We start from the raw sequence: 20648 nt of genomic DNA on the forward strand, positions 1-20648 counted from the left end.
CTATGGATCTCCATCTCAGCGTGGAAGAGCATCTCACAGAGGCTTCCACCGCGGAAATATGCAACCACGCATATTTTACGCAGATGTTGGACACATGGTTCCACCTCAACAACAAAACTTGACAAACTCAGGACGCATATGTCCTAACCAACAGCAAATGCAACCACAGTACCAACCACAGGTACAGCAACCGCAACAGCCGCAGCAACATTTTTTAGGCCAACTACACAACTTTTAACCAACAACGCGTCGGCATCGAATTTCATAAAGGCACATGTCGAAATTAGAAATCCTCTACATAGAGATGAGCGGAAGTTACATACGTCGATTTGGCAACGCTGTTTGTTTTGTTTACAACAGCTGCCAACACTTGCTACAAAGCTAGATGTTCAAACTTTGTGCGTGACTTCGTTGTGGTTCAAGTTGTTTTGTTTACATTTTCTAATGGATCACTAAAATAACTAAAACGGCCGCTATGAAATAAACAGATAGCGCCACCGTAGTCTTGTGTGTTTGACGTAACTCGACTGCTGTCACTGTGTTACCGTCCATATATGGTGGCGCTTTTGTTTTGATGCGGTGAGTAGCGGAAAAGTCGACTTCAATGATCCATTATGGTAGAATTTTTTTTTCAAAATTTTGTTGAAATAGCGGAGAAATCTAAGAAATCTGAAATTCAATGCAAAAGTGATGCGTTAATTATATCGGCAGAAGTGAAGCAAGAAGCGCAATGGAAGTTTTTTCGACAAGTGCAGCAACAAAAGTGTCGTCATAAGCATGGGCTTTTGAAAGCAGAATTAATAAATTTTTATCTTTTTATTAAACATACATTGCCGCCAATATCTCGATATTAAAAATAAATTTTAAGTTCCGATTATTGCAATACCGTTCAAACGAGGCCTTCCTACGAACGATAAGCATGTTCATTTGGCTCACACTTTGACAGTTCTCTCTGCATGATTGGCTCACAATGGCCGCCTCCGCAGATCTCTATAATGTAGGATTACTAGTCGAAATGACAAATTCGGTGTGTACCTTTATGATAGATTCAGGAGCTGACGTATCGGTGTTCAAAGCTAACAAAATTCTTGAAAGTCACCAAATCGATGTAAATAGAAAATGCAGTATCTCCGGAATTTCCGGTGAAAAAATTGAAACACTGGCAACAACAGTTACGGCATTGACATTTTCAAATACCCTCACATTGCATCACGAATTCCATTTAGTAGGAGACGAATTCCCAATATTCACCGATGGAATATTGGGAAGAGACTTTCTATCCTTGTATAAATGCACAATAAACTACGAATATTGGATTTTAAGTTTTAATTTTAACAATGCAGAAGTAAATGTAATGATTGAAGACAATTTCAATGAAGGTATAATAGTTCCGGAAAGATGCGAAGTAATTCGCAGAATTCCGAATGTACAGGTAGCCGAGGATTCTGTAGTGTGTTCACAGGAAATCCAAAATGGAGTTTTCTGTGGGAACACTTTAGTATCACCTAATGCTACATACGTTAAATTTATTAACACAACGAGTAAACCTGTGTTAATCCATAATTTTAAACCAGTAATTAAACCCCTCAATCAGTTTATAATAGCCAGCATCCAAAAAGGGGAAAACGACACAAATAAACGTATTGATAAGATTAAAAATAAAATTAAAATATCTGAAATTCCTTCATTTGTCAGGACCAAATTTGAAAAGGTCCTGGAGGAATTTAATGACATATTTGCACTAGATACAGACAACCTCACAACTAACAATTTCTACGAACAAAGCATCAACCTAACCGATAACGTGCCTGTGTATACTCCTAACTACAGAAGCATACACGCACAGAACGATGAAATTGAATCACAAGTTAAAAAACTTTTGGAAAACAATATAATCGAAAACTCTGTGTCGGCGTATAACTCACCAATATTATTGGTGCCGAAAAAGTCAAACACATCAGATAAGAAGTGGAGACTTGTAGTGGATTTCAGACAGTTTCTAGCTGACAGATTTCCATTACCCAGAATAGACACGATTCTAGACCAATTAGGCAGGGCCAAATATTTTAGTACATTGGATTTGATGGCAGGTTTCCATTAAATTCCTTTGAGCCCAGAGTCCCGCAAGTATACAGCGTTCTCTACACCTTCAGGGCACTATGCCTTCACCCGTTTATCATTTGGACTTAATGTGAGTCCAAATAGTTTTCAACGGATGATGACAATTGCTATGGCAGGTTTAACACCTGAGTGCGCGTTCGTGTACATAGACGATATTGTCGTAATAGGATGTTCAGCAGAGCATCACATCAAAAATTTGATAAATGTCTTTAAAAGATTGAGGCATTACAATCTAAAATTAAACCCCGAAAAATGTCAATTCTTCAAAACAGAAGTAACATATTTAGGACACAAAATTACAGATCAGGGAATTCTTCCTGATGACACAAAATTCGAAATAATCAAAAACTACCCAATACCAACAAACGCGGATGAAACTCGCCGCTTCGTCGCGTTTTGTAACTATTACCGTAAGTTCGTACCGGATTTTGCTAGATTAGCCAAACCGTTAAATGACTTACTAAAAAAAATTCAACTTTTGAATGGACAGATAACTGTCAATCAGCTTTCGAACAACTCCGTAATCACCTACTCTCACCACCTATATTAAGTTACCCTGACTTTTCGAAGAAATTCTATCTAACCACAGACGCCTCAAACGTAGGCTGTGGTGCAATACTATCACAAGTAATTGATGGACAAGACCTACCAATAGCTTACGCAAGTAAAGCTTTTAACTCGGCAGATTCCAAAAAACCTACGATTATGCAGGAAATGATCGCTATCCATTGGGCTATCGATTATTTCAAGCCATATTTGTATGGACGGAAGTTTATAGTACGAACAGATCACAGACCACTGGTGTTCCTTTTTGGTATGAAAGAGCCAACCAAAAAACTAACACAAATGCGTCTGGATCTCGAAGACTATGACTTTGAAATAGAACATATTAAAGGAACAAATAACGTAGGCGCCGATGCATTATCTAGATTAATGTCATCTGACGACCTAAAAAATAGAACAATACTCATGGTTAACACCAGATCCATGACTAAAAAGAAATCAGCTAAAGCCAAGGATGACGTTTCCACATACACGAAGCCTGATCAACTTCTAGTTAGCGAAGCTGTCATTTTAAAGGAAGCTCGAAATTCTTTTAAATTAACAACAAATCTCAGTAACAATATAATGGAATTCCAAATAAAAAGCGAGAATTATAAAAAGACGCATGCAGCAATACAATTCAATTACAAAAATGAAGGTCAGACACTCGAGTCTGCTCTTTCAAAATTGAATGAAGTTATGACAAATTTAAAGATAAAACAAATCGCCTTATCATTGAGCGATCCATTATTCTCGCAAATCACAGTAGAACAATTTAAATCAATTGCTACAAAAATTATAAATAGTTTTGAAATTTTACTCTTCAAACCTCCAAGACAAATAGAGTCAAAAATGGAAGTCGAAAAAATATTGCATGATTTTCATAATAGCTCAACTGGAGGCCACATAGGACAGCATAGATTGTACCTAAAACTACGAGATCTATTCCAATGGAGAGGAATGAAAGGTTCTATCGCAAAATTCATAAAGGCCTGTGAATTTTGCAGAAAGAACAAAGTCAGTAAAAGAACAAAAGAAGCATCTATTATCACATCTACACTTCAGAAACCATTCGATGTGATCTCTATCGATACGGTCGGACCGTTACCCAAAACAAGCAGGAATAATCGTTACTGTATCACTTTACAATGTGACTTATCGACGAATTTCGATAATCCCTATACAGAATAAAGAATCTAATACTATTGCTCGTGCATTAGTAGAAGATTTTATCCTTAAATATGGTAACTTCTTGGAGCTAAGATCTGATAGAGGAACCGAATATTGCAACGAAGTTCTTCAGCAGATCAGCAAAATTTTAAATTTCAAACAAACCTTTTCAGCCGCCTATCATCCAGAGACGATCGGTGCATTGGAGAGAAATCACAGATGCCTAAACGAGTATCTGCGATCATTCTCAAATGAACACCATGACGACTGGGATGATTGGGTTGGTTTCTACACTTTTGTATACAATACAACCCCGCATACAGATTCTAATCTTACACCGTTCGAATTAGTCTATGGAAGGAAACCAAATTTACCGCAAGATCTGATGAACAACAGAACTATAGAACCAGTTTATAATATTGAGCAATACATGAATGAATTGAAATTTAAATTACAAAAAAGTCAAACTATAGCAAGGGAACATATGATCAAAGAGAAAATTCAAAGAACTGCTGACCTAAATATCAATCTAAACCCAATCGACGTCTCATTAGGAGATTTAGTCTACATAACCAAGGAAAACAGGAAAAAAATAGACTCGTTTTATACAGGACCATATAAAGTTATAGAAACTAAAAATAGCAACTGCGTCATAGAAGATCTTGCAAAAACAAAAAAAAAAAAAAATGGGAAGGCAGCCAACTTATATTATAATTGTTTAAATAATTCCAGTACATCAAATATAAAATAACAGAACATTGTCAAACTATAAATTAATCATATTTTGTCAATTCAATTATAGTCATACGACGAAATTCACTGTAACCAATAGTCTAAGCAAGCAACCGAACAACGCTCAAGGTCATGAAAATTCCAAATCCATTTTTTTCCAAATTAATACGAGTGTCTGAATCCTCACGCCACTCTTTTCCAAAAGGGGGAAGTTGTAGTGTGATGAATCAGCAAAGTTAAATAAACGTCCACGCGGATGTTTATATCATAACAATCAAACAGGCTATGCACTTTGTGGCCTGCTTAATCGTGCAACTAAGCACAACAGAATAAACCATACGCCACCGAGCGTTGGTCGGTTGCCACGAAAAGCAAATTGAATAAATCATTCTGGTTCCGAGCCCAACAGCTAACGGGTGTACACTTTACTCTGAAGAAAACTCCAACTTAGTACACAGGGCTGTCACAAAAGTGTCGATTTGGAAACCGCAAAATCCGCGCCAAGCCATTTGAAATCCGCGCCGAGGTTATCAAATCCGCGCCAGTACAAAAACATATGGAGTTGATGACTGAAGCTTATAAAAAGTCAGACTTTTGTTGTACTCCAGATGAAGACATTTCTAATGAAAAATTATTTTTTAACTATTATTGATTTATAACTTTAGATGGCAACTTTTACATCGGCTAGTTTTGTTTTATTGGAATAAAAATTTTGAATCGATAGTTATTTGGTTGTTTATTAATAAGTGTGCTATTTTACGAGAAAAGGTTTTCCTGATCTCAAGGTTTTCGAAAAAGGAACATTCTTAGCGAATCTTTTGAAACAATTTATAATCAACGTTATGGTGGAAATCCTGAAATAACATCTGTAGTAAATACCAAAAGATCGTTCGAGAGAATTGAGAGATAGTTTTCAGAAACTTCTTGAGATGTTATGAATTGCTCTCTACAGAAATTTATTTTATGAAGATACAAATAGAGTAATACTAGTGGAATTCATTGATTAAATCACCAATAAACTTTATTTCTGAGAAAGATATTTGTGAAAAAAAAGCACTTAAAAAAACAGTCTGGAAATTCAGTGAAATTTTAGCAAGTTAGGATTCCAAAAGCTTCAACAATTTCTTCAAGTATTCTGCAAAAAAATCCTCAAAAAAAAATCTACCAAGAAACCTTTTGATAACTGTTTCCGTAACTCCCCTCAAAACGAGTGCTCCGACTGGAAATCAAAGAGAAATTTTACAAAAGAAGTTTACGTATTTTAACGATAATTCTATCAGAATTTTAACAAAAAAAATCGATTCCACATAAATTCCACAAATAACAAATAACAGTCTATCAGAATTTTAACAAAAAAAATCGATTCCACATAAATTCCACAAATAACTGATTCAGGAATCTCGTGAACTCCGTTAAACTCATCCATAATGAATGAAAAAAGTCCTGCGTGTTAAAAAAATCACTAGAGTTTTTCCGAGCTTTTTTCCTGTGGAATTTTCTAAGAATGCAATCATAAAAATCTTCGGACGTCTTACCTGTATCTTTTTGCAGGAATATCTGAATTTTCACGACATACTGTGTCAGAAAACCAATCAGATTGATTTCTCACGACACATATGTAATATACAGGTTCCATTCGATGTAATTGCCGAACCCTTAAGGGTTCTCAATCGATGAGTGATAAACATGTACTCTGGTATAAATAAAGTTTAGTTCAATTATGATCAAGCTCAAACTCGGTCGTCTTACTCTTGCTCTAAGAAAATGTCTTTAAAGGATTTTATCTCGTTTATAACAGTGTCGACGAGGAGAAATTTTTCTACAATAATTCCGCTTTTTTTGCGCCCGCCAGTGATTTTCTAATCTTTTGGTGATATTTTTCTGTATGTTTTGTGGAGCAAATTGAATGCGGATAGTTGACATAACTGTAATTTTGAAGATTTTTTTTTTTTTTTGATTTGTCCTCTTGTGCGGGGACAGGCTAGGACCAAGGTTGATCCAACTCGCTTAATTTTGAAGATTTGCGTGCATTTAGTGATCAGTTTGACCAGTGTTTTAGTTTTTTTTTTGCATTATTCAATGACAATTTTTCATGACTGTATTATGTGATTTTGTTTCTCATTTTAATGGCATTTTTGGTAGTAGACATACGTGATTAAGTGGCTATTTGTTTTAAAGTAATTTTTGTGCTGTGGCAACACAATTGGATTCCTCCATTTGCAAACATTGTTTTGTTTTGCCGTTTACCTTTTTCCTTTCAGCACAACTCAATTGAGTGCTATGAGCATCAAATGTAGCCGGGTACCCTTTCATTTGCATTATTGCTGTGTTTGAGTGGCCGCTCGTATAGTGATGGTGTTTTTGTGCAAAGCGAACAATGCGGGAAAGGACATTTTACTCATTGATGTGCGGGTCATCTTTAGTTTCTTCAGTTGCATTTTGATGAAATGGAAGTGCATTATTGCTTGCTGAGATGGCTTTCGCTTATTTAGTTAAAATCGCCGGCATACGAGAGCAGGATTTGACCACCTTACCACCGTACCTTGACGCCTTTTTGCAGCTGAGAGTTGTTGATTTTGACAATAGTGTTTTGTTGCTGATTTTGCTATGCAATTGTGTATGCTTTTTTGTGCCAGGGCTGGTTCAGTTTTTTTTCGTTGGTCCTATATTTTTTTTATTAGACAATGTGACAAATGCACATTTATTTGGTTTTTAATGTTTTTAGGCCACATTTTTTTTGCTGCCAGCTTGTATTTTTGCGTATTTTTTAATGGATATTGTTTGTGATATGTAGTTAATTTTTTTTTTATTTCAACTTCCCGTTGCCTTTCACGACCCCGGTAGTTAGTTGCCTTTGGCGTGATTTTGTCGGTGCATGCATGTTGAAATTTTTGCCAAAAAGCGTGTTTATCATATCATTTTTTTGGAAACGTGAGCAAAAGTAGTGCATCGATAATCATTTTATTATGATTAACCTGTTTTTCCTCTTTCTGTTTTGTCCATGTATTATGTATTGATGTTTTTGTATGGTGTGGCGTAAAACAGCGCTTTTATCGGACCTTTTGTATTGGAACGCATACCGTTTCATTTTTTAGAAAGAGAGGCATACTTTTGTTATAGTAAACTTTACACATTTACTTTTTGATGTTTTTTTATAATCGTTCTATGCAGTACCAGCCACTTTTTGTCTGCCATAGGATTTGGTTTGCTATACCAAAGGATCAATTGTAGTTGCCGAGAGGTGAAATCCAAAAAAAAATCAACAAAGCTAGTGTGTATTTGCTTTTCGATAAGTAGAACCCGTAAAACTGACTGCCGATGGTACCTGCATAAAGTCTTCATCAACCAAGACCATATGATGATTCGACGATTCTTGAATGATTTTGATTGCTTTGTTTTGCGGCTGCTGAATTTTTCACCGATATTACTCGTGACCTGAAGAAACAACTGTTTAGTTAATTTACCAACTATGTTGCGCAACACCTCCTGCCTGGATGCAGTTGTATTTTATTATTTACGAGGAGGCGAAGGAAAAGATGTTCTATTCAAGCTTGGAGAGTCGGCGATCAACCAATATTAGTGTGGCAAGGACGTAGTAGTGATCAATCAACTCGGAAGCAGTATTCGGCTGATGTCCAGCTGTGACGATCATGACATCGAACCTTCGGGGAGGCGAATACCACTGGAATCGAGCATTTCATTGCGTTTCTGAAAATAATTGGTTAGGAGCAAGCGTAGTGTTTATGTTGCTAATGGGGAAATTGTGAAATAACGTGTAAAATTAGGTTTCAGAGCTTCAAAAGCTTAACTGTTCAGTGTTTTGTTACTTGTTTTATACCTAACGTCAACGAATTTCTCTCGGAAATTAAGTAGCCTTAAGGAAATTAAATTCAACTTCGAATTGAGAAATGTTTAATCTAAAGGGGGAAGGAATTGTAATATACAGGTTCCATTCGATGTAATTGCCGAACCCTTAAGGGTTCTCAATCGATGAGTGATAAACATGTACTCTGGTATAAATAAAGTTTAGTTCAATTATGATCAAGCTCAAACTCGGTCGTCTTACTCTTGCTCTAAGAAAATGTCTTTAAAGGATTTTATCTCGTTTATAACAACATACAGTCTACAAAACCAATGACTATTTTTACGAAATTCTATTAACCCTCAAAAGGATACCTTACAAAAAGGTCCGCGTTGGGACCCTGGGGTCCATTGGACCCCAACATATATTCTCGCGTATCTCGTGATCCTTACTTTTTAAAAGGTTGATGTTTTCAGCAAAGATGTTCGGTAAGTCAAGGCCTATCTAGTGATGAACAATTTATTTTAGGAAATATCCGATAGTTGGCGCTAGAGAGCATTCCAAAACGCCCCTAATCAATGGGATGTAACATACCAAAGCAAGCGGACAAGACGCACATAACAAAAGAATAAATCACACTTCTGTAAATGGGTAGACATAAATGTCCGGCAGCTCAAAAGGGTTCGTTCAAATATTACGTAACGCTAGGGGAGTGTCTAGCGCTGTATTACGCTTTATAAAAAAAACATAATTTACCACACAAAAGTTTTTACGTGGAGTAGGGAGGAGTTCTGAAAATGTCAAATTTTGCGTTACGTATTATTTGAATGAACCCAAAGAGACATCACAGACAAACAGACATATCATTGATAAAATAACATCTCATATATCGCAAGATCCTGATTACTTATAAAGTTGGTGTCTTCGGCAAAGTTGTTTGATTGGTGAAGGGGCGCTAGTGAGTATACAAATTTTGTATCTCATATATCTCAGGATTCTGATTACTTAGAAAGTTAGTTTTGTTCGGGAGGCCAAATATTTATTTGATTCGGAACTTTGGCATAGGCTGGTGCTAATGAACAATTTTTTTACATTTTATATCTGTTGTACATCGGAATACTTATTATTTACAGAGATGGTGTCTACGGCAAAGTTTTTGGCAGGCATGGGGCTAAAATATATAGACACTATAGAATTGACAGGCTTACGGATACATAATTGAGTGATGAAATTGTTATGTACAGTTTATATTTTAGAAGAATCTCGGGAGAAATTCCTAGAAGAATCCCGAGAGGCATTCCTAGAGCACTCCCAGATGGAATTCCTGTAAGAATTCCTGGGGGAATGTTGGGAGAAAATCTTAGAAGAATCCCAGGAGAAATTCCAAGAGGAATCTCAGCAGGAATTCCTGTAGGGAACGCGGGAGGTTCCTGGAAGAACCCCGAAGGATTTCTTAGAGGAATCCCGGGAGCACTACTGGTATGCACTACGGGATTCTTAAATGAATCCCGGGAGGAATTTCTGGAAAAAAAAATGCGGATTCCAAGTGCATTTTCTAGTTTCTAGATGAAGCCCTGGAGGAACCTTTGGAGAATCATTGAAAGATTCCCTGTATTAATTTCAAATCAGAGTTAATTGAAATTGAAAACTTACATTCATATGAGTAATTCCGTCGAAGACATCAACTCCGAATATTTTCTCTCGATCGAGACATCAACGTAACAAAAGTACAGGGGATGGCCAAAATGTTTGGGATAGGTAACTTTTTTTTCTCTCACAAAAAAATTCAACAAGCTATAACTTTTCATAGAGCGCATCAAAAAATCTCAAATTTTGACTGCTTGTCAACCTATTATGTGTGCATCATTGGTACAAATTTGGGCTCGATTGATTAATATTTCGCAAAGTTAGAACCGTTCGCGTAAAACACTATTTTTCAGACAACTCATTTTTGAGGTGTCATATCTCGGAAACCAGCGAACCGAATTGAATGAAATTTTGAACGTACACTAACAATATGTAAATGCTTCACAAACTATTAAAACATACACACTTAGAATAAATTACAGTATTCGGTGAAAAAAATCACCGAAACTGGTCTGTAAACAAGCAAACTACAGTATTACGGCGAAATCGATGAAATTGCAGGAGAAAATCGGTGAAATCTAAGAAATCACCGAAGAACCGGTGAAATCAGACAAATTTACAGGGCCCCTGTGAATATTTTACCGAACAGATCGGTGATGGGACTATTTTACCGTACTACTGTAAAATGCGTTTGACAGCTACGCCGGCAGCTTCGAGCATCAGTTCTATTACAATTTGCGCATCATCTCCAAGCAAGACTCTCTTGTCCAGTGGCAGCAAGTGTGGTTCCTGATCAGAAGGCCATGTATTCAATCCCATAATCGACGTTTTTTATGAAAATATTGTTTTTTTGTGCTCGCAAAAAATCGCCGTAAATTTGTAAAATTTACCGTACGTTCAGTGATATTGAGAATTCATTTGTAAACAAACATACCGAACGTTCTGCGATTTTTACGGTAAATTTGTAAAAAGTACCGAATGTTCCGGTAATTTTGACAGTTGCATTTTCCTGAGATTCGCAGTACGTTCGGTGGTTTGAAAAATCACCGAACTTTTTACCGTACGTTCAGCTGTTGAGATTACGGTAAAATTTTACCGTAATCCGTCATTTTTTCTAAGTGTGTAGGTACTTTTTAAACGTTGAAAAAAGTTATCATGGATTGACACTTTTTGGATTTTCCTCGAAAAAATGTATTTTTTTTACGTCAATGTCAATAAATTTTAGTGTTGATATCCAAAGATTTTCCATTTCTGTTCTCAAGTTATCTCTAATCAGATATATTAGAGCCTATTAAGATTGAAGGAAGAACACATTTAGTAATTTTTGGGTGGTATTGTAAATTTGACTTATTTTCCTCTATATGGGTAAAAATTTCAATCCGGTATAACTTAATTCGCCGTGAGAAAATATAACATTTCATAACGTCGTATTGAGTTTCAATATATTGTTGATAAACGTTCGAAAAATCATTCAATTCGGTTCACTGGTTTCCGAAATATGACAGTTCAAAAATTAGTTGTCTAAATAATAGTGTTTTACCCGAACGGTTCTAACTTCGCGAAAAAATAATCAATCGAGCCCAAATTTGTACCAATGATGCAAATATAATAGGTTGACAAACAGTCAAAATTTGAGAATTTTTGATGCACTCTATGAAAAGTTACAGCATGTTGAATTTTTTTGTGGGAGAAAAAAAGTTGCCTATCCCAAACATTCTGGCCATCCCCTGTATATTACATTTTTGGAATATGGTTCAAAAGTCTCATCTATGTGTGATCTTTGTAGCTACATTTGCGCCACCTGGTGAGGCAATTCTGATGTAAATAACCCACCAAATAGGAAGTATTGGTATTGTTAACAGTTTGTTAATATATTGTATCAAGACATTCACCTCAAAAAAAGTTTTTTGAGGACACAAATATTCTATACAATCAAAATATAAAAATATTCAAACTAAATATAACTTTTAATCTGTAATTTTAATACACACTAGCGCCATCTACTGAGATAATTCGATTCAATTTATTTATCATAAGGTTGCCCTTGGTCTATTAAACAATTTTGTCGAAGACAGCATTATTCTAGCAAGTCACGATCAACAGATACAATCATTCGTACCGTGGGGTCCAATGGACCCCAGGGGTACAAAATCGCCCGGTTCAACTTTGGTATCCAAAATAATCCATAGTACGCCATGAAGCTATCGGTATTTTTGCACAAATAACTCATCGCGGTGTACTTTAAAGGTACTGTAAAAATGGGGCCGATATATCAATCCAAACTTTTTTGCGACCACTTCAAAGTGGCTCTGGGGTCCAATAGACCCCAGGTATCCATTAAAGGGTTAAATGTGACTTCAAAATTCAACCAAATGTTTCTCCAAAATTTCCGGTAGGCGTCTTTTGAAAATTTCCATAAAAAACAACTTTCAGTATCACCAAGAAAGTCCAAGAAAGAGTTATGAGGAGAACTCTAGTTTGAAAATGTTCATTATTTTTGACTGATTGTGTTGAACCTCATGTCCAAATATTTAATGTACAGGGGGTGGCCAAAATGCTTGGGATAGGCAACTTTTTTTCTCTCACAAAAATGTTCAACATGCTGTAACTTTTCATAGTGCATCAAAAATTCTCAAATTTTGACGGTTTGTTCACCTATTACCGTGAGTTGCCCATATTTCGTGCACTTAAGAATTCTCAAAGCTTGATAAACGTCTGAAATTTTACTATAAAGTATATCAGATTAATTTCTTCAATAATATTTAGTGCTGGTACTGTAGCTCCCAAGAAAAATATAAATTAGGCATCTTCACATTATACGAGATAGTTACAGCATTAGTTTTGATTTGTTTGAAAGTCCCAAATTTCGTGCACGGGTTCCAAATTTCGTTCAAAATGGGTCCAAATTTCGCTCACTCTAGAAGACGTAGAATACGCCTAAATGTGTTAATTTTCAAAAGGTAGCATACTCTAACAATACCAATGAAACCATAACGTGGAGATAAAATCGATGCCTGTGACGAAATATGAGTGAATATTTGCTGTTTCCCATGTTCGTCCCGGATGTTTACATTAAGATTTCCAAAAATTCTTCTGTAGTTTTAGTGGTTATTATTTTTGATGATTGTTTTGCTCTTAAATTGACATCTTAATTGAACAATATATTGGTTGCTATTTGAATTAAATATTCACTAACTTTACTGATGGTCAGTAATGTGAATCAATTCATTTTCGTGATTGTAGCTGTTTACCTTTCTTTTATGTGTCATTATTAGTCACATTCCTCGGGAGGTTAGTTCTAGTAAAATGTCGTCTTCCAAATTTGTGTTCTGGTAATAAGGCTTACGGCAATAATTTGCATGAATGAAACTAGCGGCTGTAAGCTACTACTTCCAATGTTTGGATAAATAAAATCATCCTGAGCTTACTTAGTATTCTCACATTTATAAATTTGTTTATTTTTTCTCACTTTCTACGTAGTTTATGAGCAGTCCTTAGCAAATTAAACCAATTAAAACAGTTATTAGAACTATTATTAATAACCGAATCATGCGATGGCTACAAGTACTCATGAACCTCTAAAACAAAGTTATAAAAAAGAGTGCGCGAAATTAGGGACCCATACAAATTTTGGGTTCCTAATTTCGCCAACAACATAAATGTTGAAACAAAATAGGAAAACAGCATTTTTAAGAATTTTTATTGCGTATTATAATAAAACATATTGAATTGGAAAAATCAAACATAAATTGGAATATTTACTTTTGCTAGAGATCGAAATACTTGTTCACTTCCGTGAGTATTGATTTTCTCGTATCACTGAATACGGAATCTGCTATTTGCATACATTTGCAATTTATTTTTAAATCTTCGACATTAATCAAATATTTCATTACTTTTTTTATGAATTGTATTGAGATCAAATGTAGTTTTGAAGTTATAGCAAACTTTTGATGATTCCGCTGTTAATTAAATAATAATGCGCTCGGATGTCAGAAGTTAACGAAGTTTGGGCCATTGGCGTAGCTAGGGGGGGTTCCAGGGGTGCCTGGCACCCCCTAGAACAATTTTGGCACCCCAGAATTTTTCCTTGACAGGCACCTTAAATTTAAAACTTCACACAATAATTCCAATATTTATTAATGGCACATTTGAACAAAACTTAAGCACACCTGGAATTACTTATATATGTACCTGTTGTACGCGTTTTGGATGTTGATAAGAACAATGAACAGACTGCGCCGTAGATTCCTCCGGAAATATCTCTATCTATTTATACAGTGATTTCTCTAGGCCTCCTTTATGGATTCCTCCCGATATTTCTTCAATAAATTTCCCTTAGGATTCTGTTTCTTGATGGGCTTGTACATACAAGAATTTCTGCAGGGAATGATTCAGCAATTTCTCCGGTGATTCTTCCAGGAATTCCTTCAGATATTTTATTCAGAGATTCTTCCAGAAATTTCTCATGGAATTCCTCCAGGAGGTTATATTGGACTTCCTTCGGGAATGGTGGCTAGGACTCCTCAGGCAACTAATGCTGAGATTCATCCAGCAATTTCTCTTAGAACTCTTCCAAAAAATCTCACTCTAGTACCTTCAGGAATTCTACTAGGGAAGTACTTCTGGGAATTCTTCCGGAAAATCTCCCTGGGGTTTATCTTAAAATCCCGTCGGTGATTCTTTCCGAGATTTCTTCAAAGATTTATCCTCTAGAAATTCCACAAGGGATTTCTCCAAGAACTTCTATTGATTCCTCCATGAATTCCAGCTGAAATTCTTCAAGCAATTCAAAACTCCTTCAGAAATACTTCAAGGGATTTCTTCTGGCATTCCTGCTGTAATTCCTCCAGATTTTCCTCCTGCGATTCCATTAGGGATTCCTCCAGTACACTTCTACCGATTATTTCAAGGAGAGCTGTAGGTATTCCTCCAAGAATTTGTTAAAGGAACTTAGAATATCCCCGACAATCCTGATTCAAGAATTTCTCTAGAAATTACTTCTATGATACCTCCCGAAATTCTAGCAATTCCTCCATATATTCCAGCTGGGATTCCTCAAGCAATTCCTGGGGTTCTTCCAGCTACTCTTCATCCAGAAGTTCTAAATGTGGTACTTCTGAAATTATGCTACGGATTCTTGTAGAGCTTTCTCCTGACTTTTTTGCTGAGATCTTACCAGGTAATCTTCCTGAAATTCTTGCAGAAATTCCTTTGATTGTTCTACCAGGGATTTCTCCAAAGACTCACCCAGGAATTCCTCTAGAGACTTTATCCAAAGATTGCTCTAGAAATTCGTCATGGAATTCCTTCAGAAACTCCTTGTGGCCTTCCTCCAAGAATATTTCAAACAACTCCTCCTGCGGTTCTTCCAGCAATTCCTCCAGAAGTTCTTACTATGATATGTCCAGAAATTCTTCTAGTGTTTCCTATATGAATTTATCCTTACATTATGGCTGAGATTCTGTCAAAAACTCCTCCTGTGATTCCTTTATGGCCTTCTTTACATATTTTTCCAGAATACCTCTACTAGTTCTTGCAGGGGCTTCTCTTGGTTTTCCAAGGATTTTTTTTCTTTAGATTCCCCCAGGCATTCCTGATGGGGTTTCTCTAGAACTTCCTGTATATTTTTCTCCAGCAATTCCTCCTAGGATTTCTGCTGAGATTTTTACAATGATTCATCCCAGAATCCTTCTAAGAATACCTCCTGAGGTTTATCTGTGATGTCTTCAGAAGCTCTCCGGTGATTCCTCCAATAGTTTTTATCCAAAATATTTTATCCAAGGATTCTCTCATAATTTTCTCATGGATTTTCTCCAGGAAACTCCTCTTAGCGAAACTTCTTCCAGGAATTTCAGCAAGATTTCTCAAGCCATTTCTGCTGTAATTCTTCCAGCAATTTCTCCTAGGATTTCTCCAGAAATTCTTACTATAATACATCATCGAATTCTTCTAACCATTCTTCTAAGAATTTCTACAGGGATTCCTTCAAAAACTTACTGCGATTATTCAAGGAAATCTTCTTAGGAGCCTTGCATGAGTACCTTCGGTGTTTCTTTTTAGAAATCCTAAAGAGTTTTTTCCTGGGATTTCTCCAAATATTTCTCATTGGATTCCTCCAGGAACTCCTCTTGACTTTCATCCAGAAACTCCTTCTGGGATTCCATAAGCGATTCCTGCTGCTTCTAATGTTTCAGGCATGCCTCCTAGGTCTCCTTCAGAATTTCTTACTGAGATACCTGCAGGAATCCCACTAGGGATTTTTCAGGCATTCTTGCTGAGATTCTTCTAGGAAATTTTCCTATGCTACTTCCAGAAATGCCTTTGATTTTTTCACAGACTGTACCAAGAATTCCTTTAGAGTTTTTAATCATGGATTACTCTAGAAATTAATCATGGTATTACTCCTGAAACTCCTCTTGGTCCTCTGCAAAGAATTCCACTGAAGGAATCCCAAAAGAAATCTCTTTAGGAATTTCTCAACGAATTTCGAGAATAGTTGGACTAGTTGGAAAATAGTTGGATATAGTTGGACAGAGAAATCCTAGGAGGTATAACTAGACAAATCTCTAGTGAAATCCTATAGGAATGAACGGGAAAAATTAATTGATTAAAAGGTACCGAATGTTGCTAATTGACAAATTGAGAGATGAATTTGTAAAAAAAATCGCGTTCTGGTGGCATTCGAAGCCACGACTTCGTATTCGCTAGACCACAGTATGGCCATTGATTTGAGGGTTCCTTCGGCATGGTTGTTTTTTTTCGAAAATTTCTGTGGTAGTCTTTAATTAGCAATTTATTTGGATTTTTATTTTTATAATTTCAATGGCTATTCCTCTGAAATTATTTCAGCAATTTATTTTCCAGTTATTTTGCAATTTTAACGTGATTACTTTTGCTGTTCTCTATGATTTAATAGTATTCATATATATTGCTTCCGTAAATTGCTGGACTGGAAATTCAAAAATTCTCAACTGGACTCAAAGAAAATCCCATGAGATTCACGAAAACCTTCCTGACAAATTCCCAAAGCAATTGCCGAAAAAAAATCCATCAAAATTACCTTAAAACTTTCAAAGTAGTTGCCAAAAGCATTTATGTAAGAATTACCAAAGGAATTTCTGAAGAAAATATTAGGGCTTTTTGATAAAATTGGTCAAATCCAATCTCAGAATAAATTGCCGAAATATATTCTATAAAAATTTCCACAAACATCCACAAAAAAATCGAAAACATTCTCAAAGAATTTTCCGGAATCATCAAAGGAACTTCTGAAGAAACTTTAAAAGAATTCCACAAGGAATCGCCGAAGAATCACCGTGACAGAATTTTTAAAGAACTGCCAAAGTTTTTTTTTTTTTGAATAAATTCCCGAAGGAAATCTCTAAGAAATTTGGCGAATGGATTTCCAAAGGAATTACCGAAGAAGTTCCCAAAGTAATAATCGAAGTTTCCTAAATTTCCAATACAATTGCAGTAGAAATTCCCAAATAAATTTATCAATGCAAGTAGCATTGAAATTGCCGAAGATAATCCGAAATCATCTGCTGTGGGAATTCCTTACACATTTACTGCAGAAATTGTTTAAAGGTTTATCATTAAAATTATAGAAGCGATTTATAAAAGAATTTTTATAAAAAAAAGTAGAATGACTTACCGAAGACATCTCCAAAAAAAATATGAGGATGTTCCCAGAGTCATTGTCGAATGAGTTACCGAAGGCTTCAATAAAATAATTCCCAAAGGAATTGCCTGAACTAATATCAATAAAATAGCTGACATTAATAAAACAATGCTTGAAATACTACTTAAAAATTGGCGAAGGAACTCCCGAGAAAACATTTCGAATGAAATGAAAAAGTCAAACAAACTCCCAACGGAATTGAGTTCTTTAGGGGTATCCAGATTATGTCATAATCAGATTCTCCAAAAAATAATCAAAATGCACAATGTCATAATTTTTAGAGTCCTGGAACTATTTTTAAAATGCATTTAAAGTTTGTACGGGGAAAATTTTTTGTCATTCTATCTACGAAAATTAAAACTGTTTTGTTAGTTTAACCATCAAAACAAAGGTATTGGAATCCGATAAAATCACGTTATACTTAGAAAAATGAGCTCTTTCGATTAGGCTATAGAAAATAGCAATATTTTGTTCACTAAACAACCCAGTTGCCAAATAAACTTCCAAAATAATTGCCAATGAAATTTTCAAAGGAGGCGTAAAAGGTGCTTAGTACCAAATTCCAAACATATTACCAAATAAATTCTTAAATAAATTGCCGAAGAGGATCCGGAGATATAAGCGAAGAAATTTACGAAACCCAAAGTAATTACTGAGGGATTACTGAAACAAGTCTCAATTGAAATAAATTGCTAAACAATTTCCAAATAAATTGACGGAAATATTTCCCTGAGGAATTACCAAAAGATTGTTCTACCGAGAACACAAACTTCTTATATTACAAACAGGTTTTTTTTACGCGGTTTTCATTTACAAGGTTTTTTTTACGCGGATTTTTGAATTAACGCGGTTTTTTTACGCGGATTTTTGAATTAACGCGGTTTATTTTTACGCGGATTTTTGAATTAACGCGGTTTATTTTTACGCGGATTTTTGAATTAACGCGGTTTTCATTTACGTGCATTTTTAATTTTAAGCCGGAATTTTTCCAAGCTTTATTATAGAGTTTTTTCTACATATTTCTGTAGTTTTGGTGCTTAACAGCAATTAAAAGATAGAATATGATGCAGAGTAATTTTCTGGATATCCAAGGACATCCAAACTGTTCTGAGTTTAGATCCTAAAGTCTACGTCTGGAACGGTAACTTCTTGCATTATTACAAAGCAACGATTTGTAATCTTTTCAAACATTTTTCCTTCTATTCATGTTCAAAACGATTTCATTCAATCAGGACACCTATCAAATGAGAAGCGAATCCTTGTCAATTGAATACATTGTCACTCGAATGAGTAGCTGGGCACGAAACACGAGAAAATCCTGCAAAATTCCGCCAGACTGAAAAAATATCGAATGTCGGGTCAAAGTTGGGTCAATTTTTATCGAATGTTGAGCCACTGTTGGACCAACATCGACCTAGTATTGGGTCCATGTTGGGTTTGGTGGCCAAAATAAAAATAGGTGAATGATAGGTTGATGTCGGGTTTGACGTCATCAATGATGGTAAAAGCTTTAAACCCCTTAAACAATAGCTTGGCAGTTTGTGTAACTTGTAGAAATTTTGAGTGACAGGCAAAAATCTTAAAATGTTGTCTTAAAATAATTCGTTGGATTCATTTTTTAATATAAAATTATTAAGAAGGAAATTATTGAGTTAAAGTTATAAAACATGGTTTTCATTTACGCGGATTTTTGAATTAACGCGGTTTTTTACGCGGATTTTTGAATTAACGCGGTTTATTTTTACGCGGTTTTTTTTACGCGATATGTATCCCCCGCGTAAAAAAAACCTGACTGTATACGTATAAACCAGAATCGATTATCCGAAATGTACGGAGCTGAAATTTTGACTCAATTGGTTTTACTACAATGTTGGTTTGCGTAAGTCAAAATTTCAGCTTCATACACCATTCCTTCCACCAGATATAATATCACTCCAGTCGAAATTGGAATTTGGTGCGAGCATCAGAATCCTGAAGAGAAAAATCGAAGTTCGCTCGCACCAAATTCCAGGTTTCAACTGGATTGATAATATGTTCGTTAAGCTTCAGAACGGAACTATAAAACAAGTTTCACGTAAATTTGTGGATATTTAATAATAGTTTCCGAGATTTACACTTCTAATAATTGCTCTGAAAATATATTTTTACGGACCTGATTGTTTTCTATCCTCAAAACAAAGAGGTTGTTGTGATAATTGTTTGTTTTCATTTTCATTTTCATTTTCATTTTGCAGCATTTGCTGGGGCAATAAGAGCGCAAGTCAATCCAAAGCCGAAGATCAAGGAGGGGTAATGGCCGTAATAGTCCGTGCGGACCACTTGAACACCATCGGAGGGGTAATGGTATGGGTTGGGGGAAGGAATTGGAATGGACTTGACACAATTATGCAAATAATACGGCGAAATTCAATGAAACATGGGTTTAACCCTCCACTTCCCATGGTTGTTCTAGAGCACCATCGATTTTCGACGAAATCTGGACAAACGGAATTAGATAAATATGATGCAATAATTTTTAGAATATGACTGTAACCTCATAAGTGTAACCCAACTACTAACTACTTGTTTCAATAGTAGAACTATTGATAAACAATCAAGGACCTATTGATTTACAACAAAACAAATTTCATTGATTTCGAAAAATTTAGCCAATTTGCAATATTTTTTGTTCAAGCAATTCTTTCAGAAACGCTTTTTTGGCATAGAAATAGTCGTTTAAAGTCGTGGGAAGGGAAGGGTTAACTATTTGATTGGTTATTTTTAGATGAAAAATATGCTAATTAATTTTGACTTGAAAATAAGTAAATAACAAAGGAATGAAATCATTTTAGCTGTTTAAAATTAACAATAAAATTCAAAGACTAAACCTTCTTTTCTAGACCCAAGAAAATTTAAATCAAAATGTAATTGAATGTGTTGTAATCCTGGCATGTCGTTAACGTCTTTATATCCTAATTCCTACCTGTTACGTTATGCCACAATAATATCTAGGCGATAAACAAAAACACG

General features: G+C 35.4%; 1 long non-coding RNA gene across 1 annotated transcript; it reads left to right on the forward strand.

Moving 5' to 3' along the window:
* Positions 1-5917: 5917 nt before the first annotated feature.
* On the forward strand, positions 5918-11391 carry LOC134291213 (uncharacterized). The gene is made up of 2 exons (XR_009998978.1): positions 5918-6449; positions 7738-11391. It is a non-coding gene; the product is annotated as an uncharacterized LOC134291213 (long non-coding RNA).
* The last annotated feature ends 9257 nt before the right edge of the window (positions 11392-20648 follow it).

Source organism: Aedes albopictus, chromosome 3, assembly GCF_035046485.1.
Source record: "Aedes albopictus strain Foshan chromosome 3, AalbF5, whole genome shotgun sequence".
Taxonomy (NCBI): Eukaryota; Metazoa; Arthropoda; class Insecta; order Diptera; family Culicidae; genus Aedes; species Aedes albopictus.